Source organism: Rhinopithecus roxellana, chromosome 16 (assembly GCF_007565055.1).
Source record: "Rhinopithecus roxellana isolate Shanxi Qingling chromosome 16, ASM756505v1, whole genome shotgun sequence".
In the NCBI taxonomy this organism is placed as follows: domain Eukaryota; kingdom Metazoa; phylum Chordata; class Mammalia; order Primates; family Cercopithecidae; genus Rhinopithecus; species Rhinopithecus roxellana.
In genome coordinates this window covers 18528451-18545667 of record NC_044564.1, presented here as the reverse complement: position 1 = coordinate 18545667, position 17217 = coordinate 18528451, and positions in this window count along the sequence as shown.

The window sequence follows — 17217 nt, the reverse complement described above, 5'->3', positions numbered from 1 at the left end:
CGCCTCTGTGAGCCTCAGTTTTCCCGTGTATAAAATGGGTGCCCTGGTGGGACCTACCTAGTAGGGTCAGTGTGAGGCTTCCAAGGCCTGGCTGTGTGACATGCTCAACACATAAGCACCGTGAGTCTTACTCTTCAGGGAGACTGAGGGCCTGTGGCCCCTTGTAATGGGCTCTTTGGAGACACGTCCTTTGATGGTACGACCCTCCCATCTTACATGCTGCTCTCCATGAGACCCCACCTTGGGGTTGGGAAGGAGATGGGGAGACAGTGCCCCCAAGCTAGGGCAGGCTGTGGGAGCCAAAGCAGAGGCCAAGGCCAAGCCAGGGCTCAGGGCTCAGTGGGCTGGCGGGGAGACCCCAAGGCTGGGAACAGGCAGAGCATCCTGTGTTTGAATCACAGGCTCCAATTCAGACAGACCCAGGGGGCTCCAGCCCCCACCCAACTACTCAGAGCTGCACCGGGGCTGAGCGAGCCTCTCTGAGCCTTGGCAGCCTCCAGTGAAACACAGGCTGATTATGGCGCCTGCTCTCAGGACTCCGGTGAGGTGGGTGGGTGGGAGCACGTGTGCAGGCTCCCCCCACCCCACCCCCCATCCTAGCTAACACTCTCCAGATCTCCATCAAGAGCAGAACAGCACTGGTGCCTCCATAAGAACCACATTCTGACACGCGGTGACAGCTGTCTACCCTGGACCCTCGACCACTCGCCCCATGGTGGCCCTTCCAGGCGGCCCCTCAGCTTCAGGAACAAGTCCCGATGCCAAGGACAGGGTGAGACAACCCCAGGAAATTCTGGAAGCCGATGGCCATCCTGTGGTCTCCTTCCCTTCTCACACCATGGGCGACGAGAGGTCGAGGGAGAGCTTGGAAAAGGACTCATTTAGGGTCGCCAGGTTTAGCAAATAAAAATAGAGGATGTAGGCCGGGCACAGTGGCTCACGCCTGTAATCCTAGCACTTTGGGAGGCCCAGGCAGGAGGATTGCTGGAGGCTGGGAGTTCAAGACGAGCCTGAGCAATACAGAAAGACCTTGTCTCTAAAAAATTTTAAAAATAAGTCAAGTGTGGTGGTGTACACATGTAGTCCCAGCCACTCAGGAGGCTGAGGTGGGAGGATCACTTGCACCTGGGAGGCGGAAGTTGCAGTGAACCAAGATTGTGCCACTGCACTCCAGCCTGGGCAAGTGACCGAGCCACGATCTCTGCTAGGCCCTACACTGGGCCTGGGGAACCCCACACTGCAGCAATCCTAGGGTCTCTCCATGAATCTCTGGCTTCTATAACCTCATCCCCATCCCAGGCTTTGGTCTGAAAGGCATTCCTTTTTGTTTGGAGCATCCTTCCCAGTTCTTCCTCTTCAAGAGTGAGAAACCCCTAGTTTCAGATCAAAAAGACCCCAAAATTTACACGGCATTTCAAGTGGAACCCACAACGAAACCATTAACTTCAGAGGGTTCCCAGGAGCATTGCTGGGCAGAGCTCCCCGGCCTCTGCCTCCCAGCCTCACAGCAGACTCAGAATCCTGGGCAGTGACAAAGGACAAAGGCCTCTCTGCTTTCAGATTGAGCAACAGACCAGCGATGATTCAGGCACTGCAGGGATAAGACCACAAAAGAAGAGATCGGGGCAGCAACGTGTCATTCACAGGGTGCCTCCCGCTTAGCACGCACACCTGATCATGTCAGACTTGCTCCAAGTTGATCTCCCTCGCCACCACCCCAGAACAAGCCAGGTCCCCAGGGGACACTGCCTGCCCTGAGCACCCTGTACTTCCCGCACCTAGGGCAGATCATAATTTCAACTGGTTATTTCAGGAATGAGGCATTCAAGGTCTTCTCCCGCTTTGGACTGTGAGCTCGTGCTGGGGGAAAACTAAGGTGAGATCAAGGTGGGTTTCAGAGCCCAGTCCCAGTTACAACCTAACAACCAAGGCATGACAGGCCGGGCGGGGTGGCTCTCGCCTGTAATCCCAGCACTTTGGGAGGCTGAGGAGGGCGGATCACTTGAGCCCAGGAGTTCGAGGACTTCACTGCTGTATTGCAGCACTCAGCACCCAGCACCACACCTGGCAAAGAGTGGGTGCTCAGTAAATATTATGGGAGGTACAAAAATTAGCCGGGCGTGGTGGTGCACGCCTGTAGTCCCAGCTACTCGGGAGGCTGATGCATGGGAATCGCTTGAGCCCGGGAGGCGGAGGTTGCAGTAAGCCCAGATCATGCCATTGCACTCCAACCTGAGTGACAGAGGGGAACTCTGTCTCAAAACAAAATTAATTAATTCAAAAAATATGATGGGAGGGAGGGAAGGATGAGGATGACCATGAGCTCCGGGAGAGCAGGAGCCTTGCCCCTCTGACTCTCGGCTTTGTCCCGGGTCTCTGCAGACCCAGGCACAGACACAGTGGATGCTTGAGGAAGGTCTGTGAAAGGAACAAGGACTCCCGTCAGGACCATAAAATTCTTCCCTAGAATTTCACCAACCACAGAAAATCTTGTTCATTTATTTATTAGATTTATTAGCTTGTTTCTCCTCCTTCCCCTCACCCCAGGGTCCATTCACAGTGTCTACGTTTTACTAAGTCGTCCTAGTAAAAGATTTTTCCTCCCTAAAAGAGGTGGAGTGGAATTGGCAAGATCAGACTCATTTTTGTTTTACAGATGAAGGAAACAATTCTCAATGAGACAGGTGACACTTTGCTGCATGAAAACCATCTCTAGGCTGGATGCTGTGGCTCACGTCTGTAATCCCAGCACTTTGGGAGGTGGAGGTGGTCAGATCAGGAGGTCAGGAGTTCGATACCAGCCTGGCCAACATGGTGAAACTCTGTCTCTACTAAAAGAGCAAAAGTTAGCCAGGCGTGGTAGCATGTGCCTATAGTCCCAGCTACTCAGGAGGCTGAGGCAGGAGAATTGCATGAACCCAGGAGGCAGAGGTTGCAGTGAGCTGAGATCACACCACCGCACTCTAGCCTGGGTGACAGAGCAAGACTCCAATTCAAAAAAAAAGAAAAAAATTAGCTGGGCATGGTGGCACATGCCTGTAGTCGCAGCTACTCGGGGGGCTGAGGTGGGGGGATCACCTGGTTGAGGCTGAAGTGAGCTGTGATCGCAACACTGCACTCCAGCCTGGGCAACAGAGCCAGACCCTGTCTTAAAAAAAAAGAAAAGCCATGCCTAAAAAGTCCAGGGAGGCCAGCAGCCCTGCACGCCCTTCACATGCAGATGGAAAGAGAGCAAGCAGCAGAGACAGAAGGAAGGAGAAGCCGTTTGCCTCCTCCAGAACGCTTAGCGTGTTCACCCCTGGCCTCTCGAGCCAGAGTTCCTCGCTTTGAATCCCAGCACGGCCACTTACTCATGGTGTGACCTTGGGCAAGTGAGTTCACCTCTCTGTGCCTCAGCTTTCCCATCTCTAAAATGAGAATATTAAGAGAAGCTGTGAGGTCTACATAAATTAATGCCTAGCCACATAACCACTATATAGATGTCACTACAATTGCGAGGACTCAAGAGGCCACACAGGCTTGTGAGTACACACAAGTCCACCCCCAGCTCTGCTCTGAAACAACCACACAGTCACGGGCAAGCCGAAAACTCACTGAGCCTCAGTTTCCTCATCTGATTATGGGAAACATCACACCCTGCACTGGAGGTGCTGGCAGGATGGAGAACATCACCACTTGTGAAGCGCCCAGCCCGGTGCCTGGCCTGTCTACACCCCGCCCCACATGTGTAACTATTCCCTTTCAGATAGCCCTGGCCTTCTCCAGGCTTCTGCCTCCCCACCTACCCAAGCTGGCTTCTCCCTCCTCTTCCACACCCCTGCTCTCAGGTCCAGGCTCCTGGGAGCTCTGGCTGCACCTGCAGAGGGTGGGGAATCCCAGAGGCCTTGGTCGGGGGTGGATACATCCCCAGGCGTCCTCTGAGTCCCCCGAAGGACCCCATAGTGAGACCGGCAGGCTGGGCTGGCCTCCAGGGTCCTCTCAGGCACTGCCCTCGATGCTTGGTTGAACCCCAAAGCCACCCCTACCCCCACAGGACCCATCCAGACCCCCTGCACCACACCGGAGTCCAAAGCCACTGACTGGTTCGTTTCCAGAACACACTGGTCCCTGAATGCCTGTCCCGGCCATCAGCACCTGCGCACCAAGGGGCATTCAGTCAACATTTCAACAGCTCTGCAGAGGGAAAACTACTAAGGGGAGGCCAATCCCAGTTACAGCCCAGTCCCAGTTACAGCCTATCAATCAAGACCCGGCAGGACGGAAGACGCGGCTCACGCCTGTAATCCCAGCACTTTGGGAGGCCGAGGAGGGCGGATCGCTTCAGGCCAGGAGTTCGAGACCAGACTGGCCAACATGGCGAACCCCATCTCTACTAAAAATACAAAAATTAGCCGGGTGTGGTGGCACGTGCCTGTAATCCCAGCTACTCAGGAGGCTGAGGCAGGAGAATCGCTTGAACCTGGGAGGTGGAGATTGCAGTGAGCTGAGATCACACCACTGCACTCCAGCCTGGGTGACAGTGCAAGACTCCATCTAAAAAAAAAAAATTGGCCGGGCGCGGTGGCTCAAGCCTGTAATCCCAGCACTTTGGGAGGCCGAGACGGGCGGATCACAAGGTCAGGAGATTGAGACCATCCTGGCTAATACGGTGAAACCCCGTCTCTACTAAAGAATACAAAAAACTAGCCGGGCGACGAGGCGGGCGCCTGTAGTCCCAGCTACTTGGGAGGCGGAGGCAGGAGAATGGCGTGAACCTGGGAGGCGGAGCTTGCAGTGAGCTGAGATCCGGCCACCGCACTCCAGCCTGGGCGGCAGAGCCAGACTCCGTCCCAAAAAAAAAAAAAAAAAAAAAAAAAAATTAATAAAAAAAAAATTTAAAAGAAGATCTGGCCAGCCACGGTGGCTCACGCCTATAATCCCAGCCCTTTGAGAGGCCAAGGCGGGCAGATCACGAGGTCAGGAGTTCGAGACCAGCCTGGCCAACATGGTGAAACCCCATCTCCCATCTCTACTAAAAATACAAAAAAATTAGGTGTGGTGGTGGGCACCTGTAATCCCAGCTACTCAGAGGCTGAGACAGGAGAATCGCTTGAACCTGGGAGGCGGAGGTTGCAGTGAGCCCAGATGGCGCCACTGCACTCCAGCCTGGGCGACAGCACGAGACTCCATCTCAAAAAAAAAAAAAAAAAAAAATGATCTGTGGGACCACAGAGGCACAAATCCCTAAACCCCACAGTTCCCCCACATACACCAGTCATGCAAGCCTTGTGCCTTCTCAGAGTGGGGTGTTCCCCAACCCCATCTCGCAGATCCCCCTTCCTGTGTCCTCCCCCTTCTTTCTCCTCCTCCTCACCCTCCTTCTCCCTCTTTCCCCTCTTCCTGTTCTCTCTCCTTCCTCTACTCCAGGACTCCCCATCCAAGGGAGGAAGGGCTGGTATGCTCCCTACCCACCCCACCAGCTGGCAGAACAGCCGTGACAGCCCAGGACACTCGGAGCCAGGTGGTGCGGATGGCCTCCACATTCAGCCTGGAAGCATCTTTCAAAGAATGCAGAGTGTGGAGGCCTCGGCTCCTCTCGCCTCCAACCACGCCCCCTCCCTGTGCAACCCAGCACGCCTGTCAGCTTCCTGCTGTGGTCACTGCAAGGGTGGGCAGGCCTGGCTTTCGTCAAGCACTGCCCAGCCTGCAGGCCACGAGCGGATGTGGAGGAGGAAGGGGGTCAGGGGAGGGGGTGGAATTCTCCAGATTTTCTCCCAGCCTCCAAAGGCCTCTGGAGAGGTGCTTATATAAGCTTTCATTTTTGTAAGTGTGGAAAGGAAATTTTTGAAAATATTAAGAAATGTGGCTGAGTGCGGTGGCCAGGCCTGTAATCCCAGCACCTTGGGAGGCCAAGGCGGGAGGATCACTTGAGCCCAGGAGTTCGAGACCAACCTGGGCAACAAAGTGAGACCCCTGTCTCTGAAAAAAATGGAAAGAAAAAAATTAACTGGATGCAGTGGTTCATGCCTGTAGTACCAACTACTTCAGAGGTTGAGAGGGGACGATTGCTTGAGCTCAGGAGTTTAAGACCAGGCTAGGCAACATAGCAAGACGCTGACTCTAGGAAACAGAAGAAGAAAGAAGAAAGGAGAAGAAAAAGAAGTGGTGCCACACAGGGCCTGTGGATTGGGCACGTTCCCAGCCAAGGGCCCCTGCTGCCTTCTGAGGGCAGAGGCTGGGCCATCTTGTCTCACTGAGTCCAGAGGCCAGTCTCGGTGCCAGGCAGGAGGAGGTGCTCAGCAAATATTTGCAGCTTTAATGAACGAAATCAAGGAAAAGGGAATGAGAGGAAGAGAAAGGGGCCAGGACTAGGGGTGATAGAAGGGAGCCCTGAGAGAGAAGATGGAGGCTGACGGAGGCTGGGTCCCGAGGGGGAGAGGGAGGGATAGGGTGGGGGAGGGGCTCAGGAATCAGGAAAAGTGCTGAGCAAAAGCTGTCTTTGAAAAGGGCCCAGATTATTCATCTCAGTCCTCATCTCGCACCATTTCAGTTCAAGCGGCTGCAAATATTTGAAATGAGTAATTTCTCCTGATGAAGAGAGTCTGATTTTGATTCTGCCTAATTTATTTCAAGATTTAGGGAGCACCCAGAGGGAGTGGGGTTGTGCCTGTCGTCAGGCAGCCCCCGGCCTCTCTCCTACACTGCCTCCTGGTCCCGCCTGCCCATGAGTCAAGGGAGAGGAGGACGGGCTGGTGTGTCTGGGTCAGGGGAGGTGCCTGCCTGGACCACAGGATGCCCCTGGGCCAAGGAAGTGGAGGGGCCTCCATCTAGGTACAGACCCAGAATGAGGGGGACACAGGGCTACCTGGGGTCCTGGCCACTGCAGCCTCCTCTCGCATCTCCAGGCCATCAGGTTGGCATGGTCACCGCCACCCCTCACCCCACCTGTAACGTCAGTGGCTCCCCTGGGCTCCTAGACAGATGCCCAGGCCTGTCCCATCCAGCCCTAGTTTGCCTCCCAGCCTTGCCTCCTCCATCTCCTGCTTGCTTCTCCTCTATTCACCTTGGCCAACGCTCCTCTGGGCCCTGGTACCTTCTCCTCACTCAGCAGCACTAGGCAGTCCCCTTTCCTCCTATGAGGCTTAAGCCCAGGGCCACCTCTGTCAATCCTTTCCTGTCCTCATAGGCGGTGGGGGCACCCGGGGCTCTCTCATCCTCCAGTGCCCTTGTGCCCTATTCAGTCACCAGCTCGGGCCCCCCTGCCTTCCTCACAGAGCAAGGGCCCAGGCTGGCTCTGTGACCCTTGAGGTCTCAGCACTCAGCACTGGGCCCAGCACACAATGTGCTGGAGAAACACCTGGGGCAAGAATGAATCCTAAAACAAATGAAGAAGTGATATGTGTGTAGGTGGATCCATGAAGAGCCAACAGATGAACTCAGAGCCCACCCTGAACAAACAGAGGCCCCAGCACCCTGTCTGGGCCCAGGGACTGCCGTGGGGGCCTGGTGAGAGGTTGGTCCTCCACCCCCTCAGGAGCACACCCAGACATGAAGCAAAAGGCCTGGCCTTGGGTTGGGTGGGTGTGATGGCTCATGCCTGTGACCCCAGCACTTTGAAAGGCTGAGGCAGAAGGGTCTCTTGAGGCCAGGAGTTCGAGACCAGCCTGGGCAACATAGCAAGACCCCATCTCTAATATAATGAATTAATTAATTAATTTAAAAGGCCTGGCCTTGGCCCTGGGATAGGTGCCACTCGAGAGCCCTGGCAGCCCCTCAGCCATGTGTAGAGGAGAGAGGGCAGCTGGCTCAGGGCCATCTGTTTCCACAAAGAAAAGGCCACTCCAATGCCACATGGCAGGAACTCAATAAACACTTGTGGAAGGCAGGAGGGAGGGAGGAACTGAGAGGCCCTTCTGACCCCAGCGCCACAGCAAAAGGCACCGGCTCTGGGCGGGCAGCTCGGGCTCAAGGGCTGTCTTCGCTCTCCTGGCCTGGGGGCTGCAGGCCAACTTGCCAGGGCTCTGGGACTCCAGAGCAACTGAAGTGTCCTCTCCCAGGGCCACCCAGGAACCCGGGTCCCCAACACCTAGGATCACGGCACCACATGGGCCATTTGTTGAGTATTGTGCCAGGGCCTCTTCCACGTCATGTGACCCACAAGTGACACATTTGTGACCCCTTCTCACAGATGAGAAAACTAAGGAGTTAAAGAAGCAGAGCAGGCCGGGTGCGGTGGCTCACGCCTGTGATCCCAGCAATTTGGGAGGCCAAGGCAAGCAGATCACCTGAGGTCAGGAGTTTGAGACCAGCCTGGCCAACACGGTGAAACCCCATCTCTACTAAAAATACAAAAATTAGCCGGTGTGGTGGCGCACACCTGTAATCCCAGCTACCTGGGAGGCTGAGGCAGGAGAATCGCTTGAACCCGGGAGGTAGAGGTTGCTGTGAGCCGAGATCGCGCCATTGCACTCCAGCCTGGGCAACAAGAGCAAAACTCTGTCTCAAAAAAGAAAGAAAAATATAAAAATAAAAGAAGCAGAGCGACAAGTCCCAGTTCAGAGAGGGGGACACACACCTGGGAAACGGCCTCAGAGGGGACAGGGAGGAGCACTGAACAGCAGCTCAAGAGCCGGGGTGGAGGCCGCCGGGAGACTCCAAGCCTCAGGGGTCCACCTGACCCTTGTCCTCGCAGTGAGTCCACTGACCCACTGAGGACCAAGCTACATCCCAGAGAGACTCGGGGAAGGGAGGGGGAGAGGGAAGCGGGCAGGAGACAGGAGTGCGTTCTGGGCTCTAGAGACAGGAAGGAGACACATCCTGCGCCCAGCGGTGGGAGCAAGCGTCAGAGAAAGGCGGCCCTAGCCATTGCGACAGAGACATTGATTGGAACCCGCCTGCAGTGCCCAGGCTTTGTGCTCTCACGTGCATGGCCTCCCGTAAAGGACAAGAAGCACACAGGTGGGGGTAGGGGGTTGAGATGGGAGGCAGTAAAGTCACTGGGCAGCTGGCAATGGGTTTTCAGGCACCCGCCCAAGAGCCCAAATGTTCTTCAATGAAGGCAGTGAGGCTTTGGTTCATTTCAGAGGCCACCCTGGCCCTACAGTGTGGCGGGGTCCCCATGCTGGGGTAGGGGTTCAGAGTTGAGTTAAGACTACAGGGTTTAACAGGCCTTACCCTTGGGGTTCTTGGTGAGAGAGGTGAGGTCTGCCCTCCAAGGCAGGTGGGGCTGGCAGCTCAGGGAGGAGAGAGCCCACCCCTGTGATCAATTAGCTTCTGAAAGGTGAGGCCAGGCCCAGAACCCTGCCCTGGCCCACAGAGACCAGGCCACCACTCACCCTCCCAGCAAGGGCTGAGCTGGGCTTTCCCAAAAGAGGGAAAGGTTTGAGCTGGGTGACCAGGCAGGTCCCATCCCCACCGCCTCGCCTTGGGGTCTCAAATTTCAGGATGCAAATTTCAGGATGTAAGTTCTTGGGGTAGGCAAGGAGGTGAGAGAGACAGTCTGGTTTGAAATACAGGTTCCCAGGCCCTGCCCACAGAGACGCTGATCCCTGGGTCACAACCCAGGTCTGGGAATCTGCATTTGACCAGCAGCCCAGATGACTGTGGCACAACAGGTCTGGCAGAGGGTCACTGCTCTACTGGGGGAGGGCTTCAGCCCTGGAGCCTGACAGATGTGGGGACAAGTCCCTCCTCGCCCCTTCCCCGCTATGTGGCCTTCACCCCATCGTTTTCCCACTGGGGCCACTTGCAGACAATTAGGAGAAGCAGGTGCGTGCAGAAGTTAAAATATTAAGAAACGTGGCTGGGCACGGTGGCTCACCCCACCTTGGGAGGCCAAGGAGGGAGGATTATTTGAGGTCAGGAGTTCGAGACCAGCCTGGCCAACACAGTGAAACGCTGTCTCTACTAAAAATACAAAAATTAGCCAGGTGTGGTGACAGGCACCTGTAATCCCAGCTACTCAGGAAGCTGAGGCAGGAGAATCACTTGAACTTGGGAGGCAGAGGTTGCAGTGAACCTAGATCGTGCCTTTGCACTCCGGCCTGGGCGACAGCATGAGACCCCATCAAAAAAAAACTCAAGTTCCCAGTCAACTACCTGGGCTTCTACCCAAGCTCTGCTCTCACTGCCTGTGGTGTGACCTTTGGTGGCTTCATTAACTTCTCTTTGCCACAATTTCCTCCTCTGCACAGGGCTGTCCCCAGGCGTGTTATAAAAACTACATGCGTGCCAGCACCCACCAAACACTCACTCAATGGATGGCTGTGATTGTCCACACACTCCTGACTTCTCTCTGCTCCTGCCCCAACGCCGAGCAGCCCAAGGGATCCTGTTAAACCCTGTCCATCAAGTCATGCCCCACCTGACAATTCCAAGTAACCTCCTTTTTCTCATCGTGCCCCCAGGGGCCATGCACTCAGCTCTGCCCACCACCCTTCTGCCAGGAGTTCTCCTGGGTTTGACCCCTTCTCATCCTTCAGGTCTCAATTAAAATATCAGTACCTGTCAGGTGCTGAGTTTTCAATACAAACGGTATTTATAGTTACTTATAGCTGCCTAAGAAACTCAGAAAGATTCTTCTAAAACTAAGGACATATTTATAGTTACTTATAGCTGCCTAAGAAACTCGGAGGATTCTTTATAAACTAAGGACAGTGATTCTTGAGATAGGGCACCACACAGCAGAGGGATGGAGGTGAGAGTGGGGCCTCTGTTTGCAGCTTTTATTCTATTCTGGGGTTTTGTTTTGTTTTGCTTTGTTTAGATGGAGTTTCACTCTTGTCGCCCAGGCTGTAGTGCAGTGGTGCTATCTCAGCTCACTGCAACCTTCGCCTCCTGGATTCAAGTGATTCTCCTGCCTCGGTCTTCTGAGTAACTGGGATTATAGGTGTGTGCCACCATGCCTGGCTAATTTTTGTATTTTTAGTAGAGACAGGGGTTTCACCATGTTGACTAGGCTGGTCTTGAACTCCTGACCTCAGGTGATCCACCGTCCTTGGCCTCCCAAAGTGCTGGGATTACAGGTGTGAGCCACCGCGCCTGGCCTCAGAAACACGGGATTTGAGCTGTGTGAATGCACTATGCAAATAAATCGATGCATTTTTTTAAAGTCATCTTCTTGGAGAGGCCTTCCCTGCCAACCTTACTAAAATCATCCCTCCCACCCTCCTTTTTTTTTTTTTTTTTTGAGACATGGTCTTGCTCTGTCGCCCAGGCTAGAGTGCAGTGGCACAATCTTGGCTCACTGCAACCTCCATCTCCTGGGGTTCAAGCGATTCTCCTACCTCAGCCTCCCGAGTAGCTGGGATTACAGGCGTGTGGCACCACGCCTGGCCAATTTTTGTATTTTTTGGTAGAGACGGGGTTTCGCCATGTTGTCCAGGTTGATCTCGAACTCCTGTCCTCAAGTGATCCGCCCGCCTCAGCCTCCCAAAGTGCTGGGATTACAGGCACGAGCCACCGTGCCTGCCCCCCGCACCCCAGCTTTATTTTGCTCCATAATCCTATCCTTAACTGCCGTCGTGCTGAGCACGTATTTGACTGAGTGCCGAGCGTCCTTTCTGTTGGAATAGGGACCCCAGTGAGCAAAGGGTCATGCCTTGCTCCCCGCTGCGTCCCCACATCTGAATCAGGGAGCCCAGGCCAGAGGTGCTTAACAGATTCCTGCAGGAGGAGTGAGAATCATCACAGAGCCACTCCCATCAGCCCAACTCTGTGCACCTACAGGCACCGTCCGGGGTTGGTTGGTGTTGCACCCAGGATCGAGCCACAGACACTCAATCAATGTCTATTGAATGAATAAAGAAATAAATGTTTAAAGAGCTTTGAACAGATGGACACACTCCTTCCAGAGGGACAAAGCTTTTTAAGAGAGAAACACTGAGAGAGGAGCTCCTGGCATAGAAGAGAGGCTATGCTCTGCACAGGGTGGCTAGCAGAATTCTTACTAAAGTGTGAATTACTTACCCCAGCAGGAGAAAGAAGTGAGGCCAGAAGAGCCCCAAGAAGAGAGGAAGAAAATTATTCTAGAAACACAAAATTCCTATTTGGAATTTGTTTTCCTTTTTCTTTTCAAAGAGTCTCTGTCCACATGGGTCTCCTATTGCCTGTCCCGCTCCACCCCCTAATGTAAGACATCCCAAACAGTTTGGGGGTCAGGAACCTCCATCAGGGAAGCCACAGGCTCAGACCAGTGGCCAGGTCCCCAAAGGCCCACCATGGCCACATCTTGGTTGAGGGGCATCAGAAAGTAAGAGCCTCTCACCCCCGCCATCTCCAGGGCTCCCCCAGGCCCTGCTTCCAGCAGCCCCCAGAGGCCACAAACGTGGTAGAAAGAATTTGGCCTCTGGAATGTGAGAGCACTGAGTCCTGTTCCGGCTCCTGACCTTCCAGCACATTCTATGCCCCACTCTCCTTCCCCACTACTTGATATGCCTAGTCTTATATCATCATCACGTCTTTCAGGAGCAGCTGCGTTATTGCCCCATTTCACAGCCAAGGACGCTGAGGCTGGAGAGTCACCTGCTGAAGCCCCCACAGTGACTGTGTCCAAAACCAAGAGCCACACTCAGCCTGTCGGTGCCTACCCCTGCAGGGTACTGCTTCAGGCCAGTTCTTCCACCCTGAGACTCAGTTTCTCTATCTGCGAAATGGGGATAATGGAGGCTGCTTATCAAGTTTATTCACTTTTTAATCACTTCTAAATTGACTCATAAGGCCAGGCACAGTGGCTCACACCTGTCATCCTAGCACTTTGGGAGGCTAAAGCAGGAGCCCACAAGTTCAAGACCAGCCCAGGCAACATCGGGAGACCACATCTCTACAAAAAATTTAAAACTCACCCAGGCATGATGGCATGCACCTGTGGTACCAGCTACTAGGGAGGCTGAGGCAGGAGGATCACCTGAGCCTAGGAGGCTGAGGTTGCAGTTAGCCATGGTCGTACCACTGCACTCCCATCTAGGCAACAGAGTGAGACCCTGTCTCAAAAAAAAAAAAAGTGACTCGTGGAAGGGTGAGGCCCCAGGAGGGGCTCACCAAATGTTCTTTTCCTTCCCTTCCTGGGGAGCCCGCATCAGTCCTTGCTGTGTTTTTCCGAGACAGTGGACAGGTCACCCCCTTGGTTTTCCTGGTGTGGGTGGAATGAGGATGGCAGGGGAGGCTGAAAGCAGGAGGCACAGGTGGGGGCTGCTGGGAGGACCCACAGGGGTGTAGTGCCCAGCACGGGGACGGCACAGGGGGGTCAAGGGCAGCAAAGACTGGCCCGTCTGCCAGGCCCTGTGCCACCCTGTCACCGCAGTGGCATGGCATCCGCTGCCATCAGTCCTCCAGCAGGGCCAACAAGCATCTCGCAAAGGAGGGGTGGAGGAAAAGGAAAGGCAACCCCCATCTTTTGTTTCTTCCTCACAGTGTTGTTGGGTGGGGGGTGTGTGTGTGTGTGTGTGTTGTATTTTAATTCCAGCCACTCTGTGGTCCCATCCGGGGCCTCCTGCCTCCTCCCATCTCCTTGCTGGTGGCTGTCACACGACAGACATTTTTAGTGGTGACAGCTGGCCTTGTGGAACTCGGCTCGAGTACGGGAATGGTTTTTAAAAAAAGAGTGAGCCAAACCACCGCCACTTTAAATAGCAATGCGGCGGGAGGAGAGGCAGGGAAGCGTGTGCAGGCAGGGCTCGCAGCCGGCTGGGTGCCCATGTGCGCGCGCGGAGGCTTTGATGGAGGAAGGCCCAAGCTGCGAGGACCCAGGAGCTATGGGTCCCACCTCTGCCTTTGACTCAGGGAGAAACTGAGGCCTGGAGAAGGTGGATGTCACACCCAAGGTTATAGGCTTGTGGGTAGCAGAGCAAGGACTCACACCCAGGCGAGTGTGGCTCTAGCACCAAGCCCTTCCCTGACAGCATCCGGCCTCCTGAGCCCACGTGCCCTTTCCTGACCTTGGAGAACAGAGACCGCCCCAGAGCCTCTTTTGCCTGCCCACTGCAATGGAGACCTGTGCTGCAATGGGCAGCATGAGGCAGAGGCCCCCAGGACCTGGAAGACACCACAGCCTCCTTGGAGAAATTCAGTTAACATGTGCAAACAACCACAGTCACAGACCCAGATTCCGAGGGCTTCCCAAGCATCCCTGGGCCTTCTACATTTGTAGCTACCTGTCCAACCCACCCTCCAACCAGTCAAACTCCAGGGCCGCTCACTCCCATCCACACCACATTGCCTTTACTGGCTTGAAATCAACCCCGGCGGGAGGCTTGACACCATGAAAATCAGCACGTGCTACAAAACAGGCTTTTGTTCTCTTAAGAGAGCTGGTTGTCATACGTTTACCAGCGCACAGCTACCCAGGCCTGAGGGGCCCAGTTCCAGTTTCACAGACAGATCATGAGCATGCACTCCAGAGTCCAGCAGGTCTGGGTTCAAATCCTGCCTCTTCCACTACTCACAGTGTGAACTCAGGCAGCTCCCCTTAGCACGCTGAGCCTCCTCTGTAAAATGGGGATAAGGGTAGTAGGGTACCTTGGTGTGAGAAGTAAATGTAAGAATTCTTGGAAAGGCCAGGCGTGGTGGCTCACACCTGTAATCCCAGCACTGTGGGAGGCTGAGGTGGGTGGATCATTTGAGGTCAGGAGATCGAGACCAGCCTGGCCAACATGGTGAAACCCCATCTCTTCTACAAATACGAAAATTATCTGGGCGTGGTGGTGACACCTGTAATCTCAGCTACTTGGGAGGCTGAGGCAGGAGAATCGCTTGACCCCAGGAGGCGAAATTTGCAGTGAGCCAAGATTGCGACACTGCACTCCAGCCCAGCCTGGGTGACAGAGTGAGACTCCATCTCAAAAAAAAAAAAAAGAAAAAAGAAAAGAAGATGCATAGAGAGCCCAGAGCCCGCCTTAAATGGCAGCCATTCTTATGATGCCCAAGGTGACGTGGCTCCAGTCCCCTGCCCACCAGGCCTCCCGTCTCTGGACCTACACCCCTTCCCTTTTGCCATTCCCAAGGGGCCACTGATGCTCAGCCCAGCACAGCACATGCCAGTTTGACCCAACCCAGGAGAGAAGCGGACACACCCCCTTCCTTGTTCCAGAGATAGCATCTCTCCTAGCGGAACCCCAGGATGAATTCTTCAGGCTTCCGCCACCATCCGGCTCCCTATGCCCTGTCCGGCTCTGTGTTCTCCATGACACACCCCTCAGTCCCGTCATATTTGATGGTTTGATGCCACCTTCCCCCTCACTGCCAGAATGTGGGCTCCCTGAGGGCAGAGGGTCTGCCCAGCATCCGCAGGGTCCAGGCCAGGGCCAGGCACACCATGGGTGTGTGAATCACAACCCCTGCGGGCACCAGTGCGCCCCAGGGCACCTCAGCCAACTGATAGTCTCTATGTGCCAGGTTTCAAAGCAACCTGAAAAACTGTGGGTGATGCTCAAAACTAGAGAAGGGAGGTCAGGTGCAGTGGCTCACTCCTGTAATCTCAGCACTTTGGGAGGCCGAGGTGGGTGGATTACCTGAGGTCAGGAGTTAGAGACCAGCCTGGCCAATGTGATGAAACTCCATCTCTACTAAAAATACAAAATTAGCCGGGCATGGTGGTGGGTTCCTGTAATCCCAGCTACTCAGGCTGAGGCAGGAGAATCGTTTGAACCCAGGAGGCGGAGGTTGCAGTGAGCCAAGATTACGCTATTGCACTCCAGCCTAGGTGACAAGAGTGAAACTCTGTCTCAAAAAGAAAAAAAAAAACTAGAGAAGGGAATCATGAAGTAAAAGAGGAGGATGGGAGAAGAACGAGGGAACGTGGGAACTTCTGTAACCTGGTAATCTTAGCTGGAACACACCTTGGTATGCCCTCCTCTGCGCTGACAATCCACTGGGCACCTCTTGATTGATCCACACAACATCCTGGGAGGTAGATTTTTGTTTTATTTGTTTTGTGGGGGTGGGTTTGAGACAGGGTCTGGCTCTGTTGCCCAGGCTGGAGTGCAGTGTGCAATCTCAGCTCACTGCAGCCTCCACCTCCCTGGGCTCAGGTGATCCTCCCACCTCAGCTTCCTGAGTAGCTGAGACTACAGGTGTACGCCACCATGCCCAGCTGATTTTTTTTTATTTTTTTGTAGAGGGGGGAGATTTCACCTCCCAGGCTGGTCTTAAACACCTGGGCTCAAGTGATCCACCCATCTCAGCCTCCCAAAGTGCTGGGATTACAGGTGTGAGCCACTGCGCTCAGCCAGGAGGTAAATTTTCTATCTCCCCTACCACCACTTTACACGGAGTCTCAGAGAAGTGAACACACTTGCCCAAGGTCACACAGTTGTTAAGTGTGGACTCCAGTATTTATCCAGATCTGACCCAGAGCATGTACACCTGGTGTTAATCGTCTCCAGCCATGCCCAAGAGAGTCATCCAACATCCAACTCAAGAGAGTCAAAGAGAGAGAGCCGGCCAGGTGCGGTGGCTCACGCCTTTAACCCCAACACTTTGGGAGGCTAAGGCAGGCAGATCACCTGAGGTCAGGAGTTCATAGAACAGCCTGACCAACATGGTGAAACCCTGTCTCTACTAAAAATACAAAAATTATCAGGGCGTGGTGGCAGATGCCTGTAATCTCAGCTACTCGGGAGGCTGAGGCAGGAGAATCACTTGAACCCTGGAGGCAAAGGTTGCAGTGAGCCGAGACCGCGCCATTGCACTCCAGCCTAGGTGACAAGAGCGAAACTCTATCTCAAAAAAAAAAAAAAGAGAGAGCGAGATACAGCCTATCTCACCATGAGGGAGATTCTGAAATTGGCATGGGAAGTAGGGAGGTCTCCATCACTGGAAGGATTCAAGCAAAAGTTGAGCAATCCCCAGAGATGGACAGGATGGCAAGCTTCAGGCACGGGATGGGGGTGAAGGAGAGGAACTTTAGGGTCTCCATGCTGAGAGCTTTCAGTTCTCTGAGTCATTGTCCCAGGCTGTGAGCTATGGGCAGTTTCTACAGGTAACCCAGACTGTGCTTCAAGGCTTAGAAGAGAAAAAATAATCTTAATGAGTTAAATAAATGTGTCAACGTGTCATGCTATACATTGAGAAACATTTACTCTACTCTTACCCTTATTTTGAAGGACTCTCTTTGTTGACCTGGCTGAAGTGCAGTGGTGTAATCTCGGCTCACCGCAGCCTTCGCCTCCCAGGTTCAAGCCATTCTCCTGCCTCAGCCTCGGGGGCAGTTGGGCTTACAGGCGTGTGCCACACCCAGCTAAT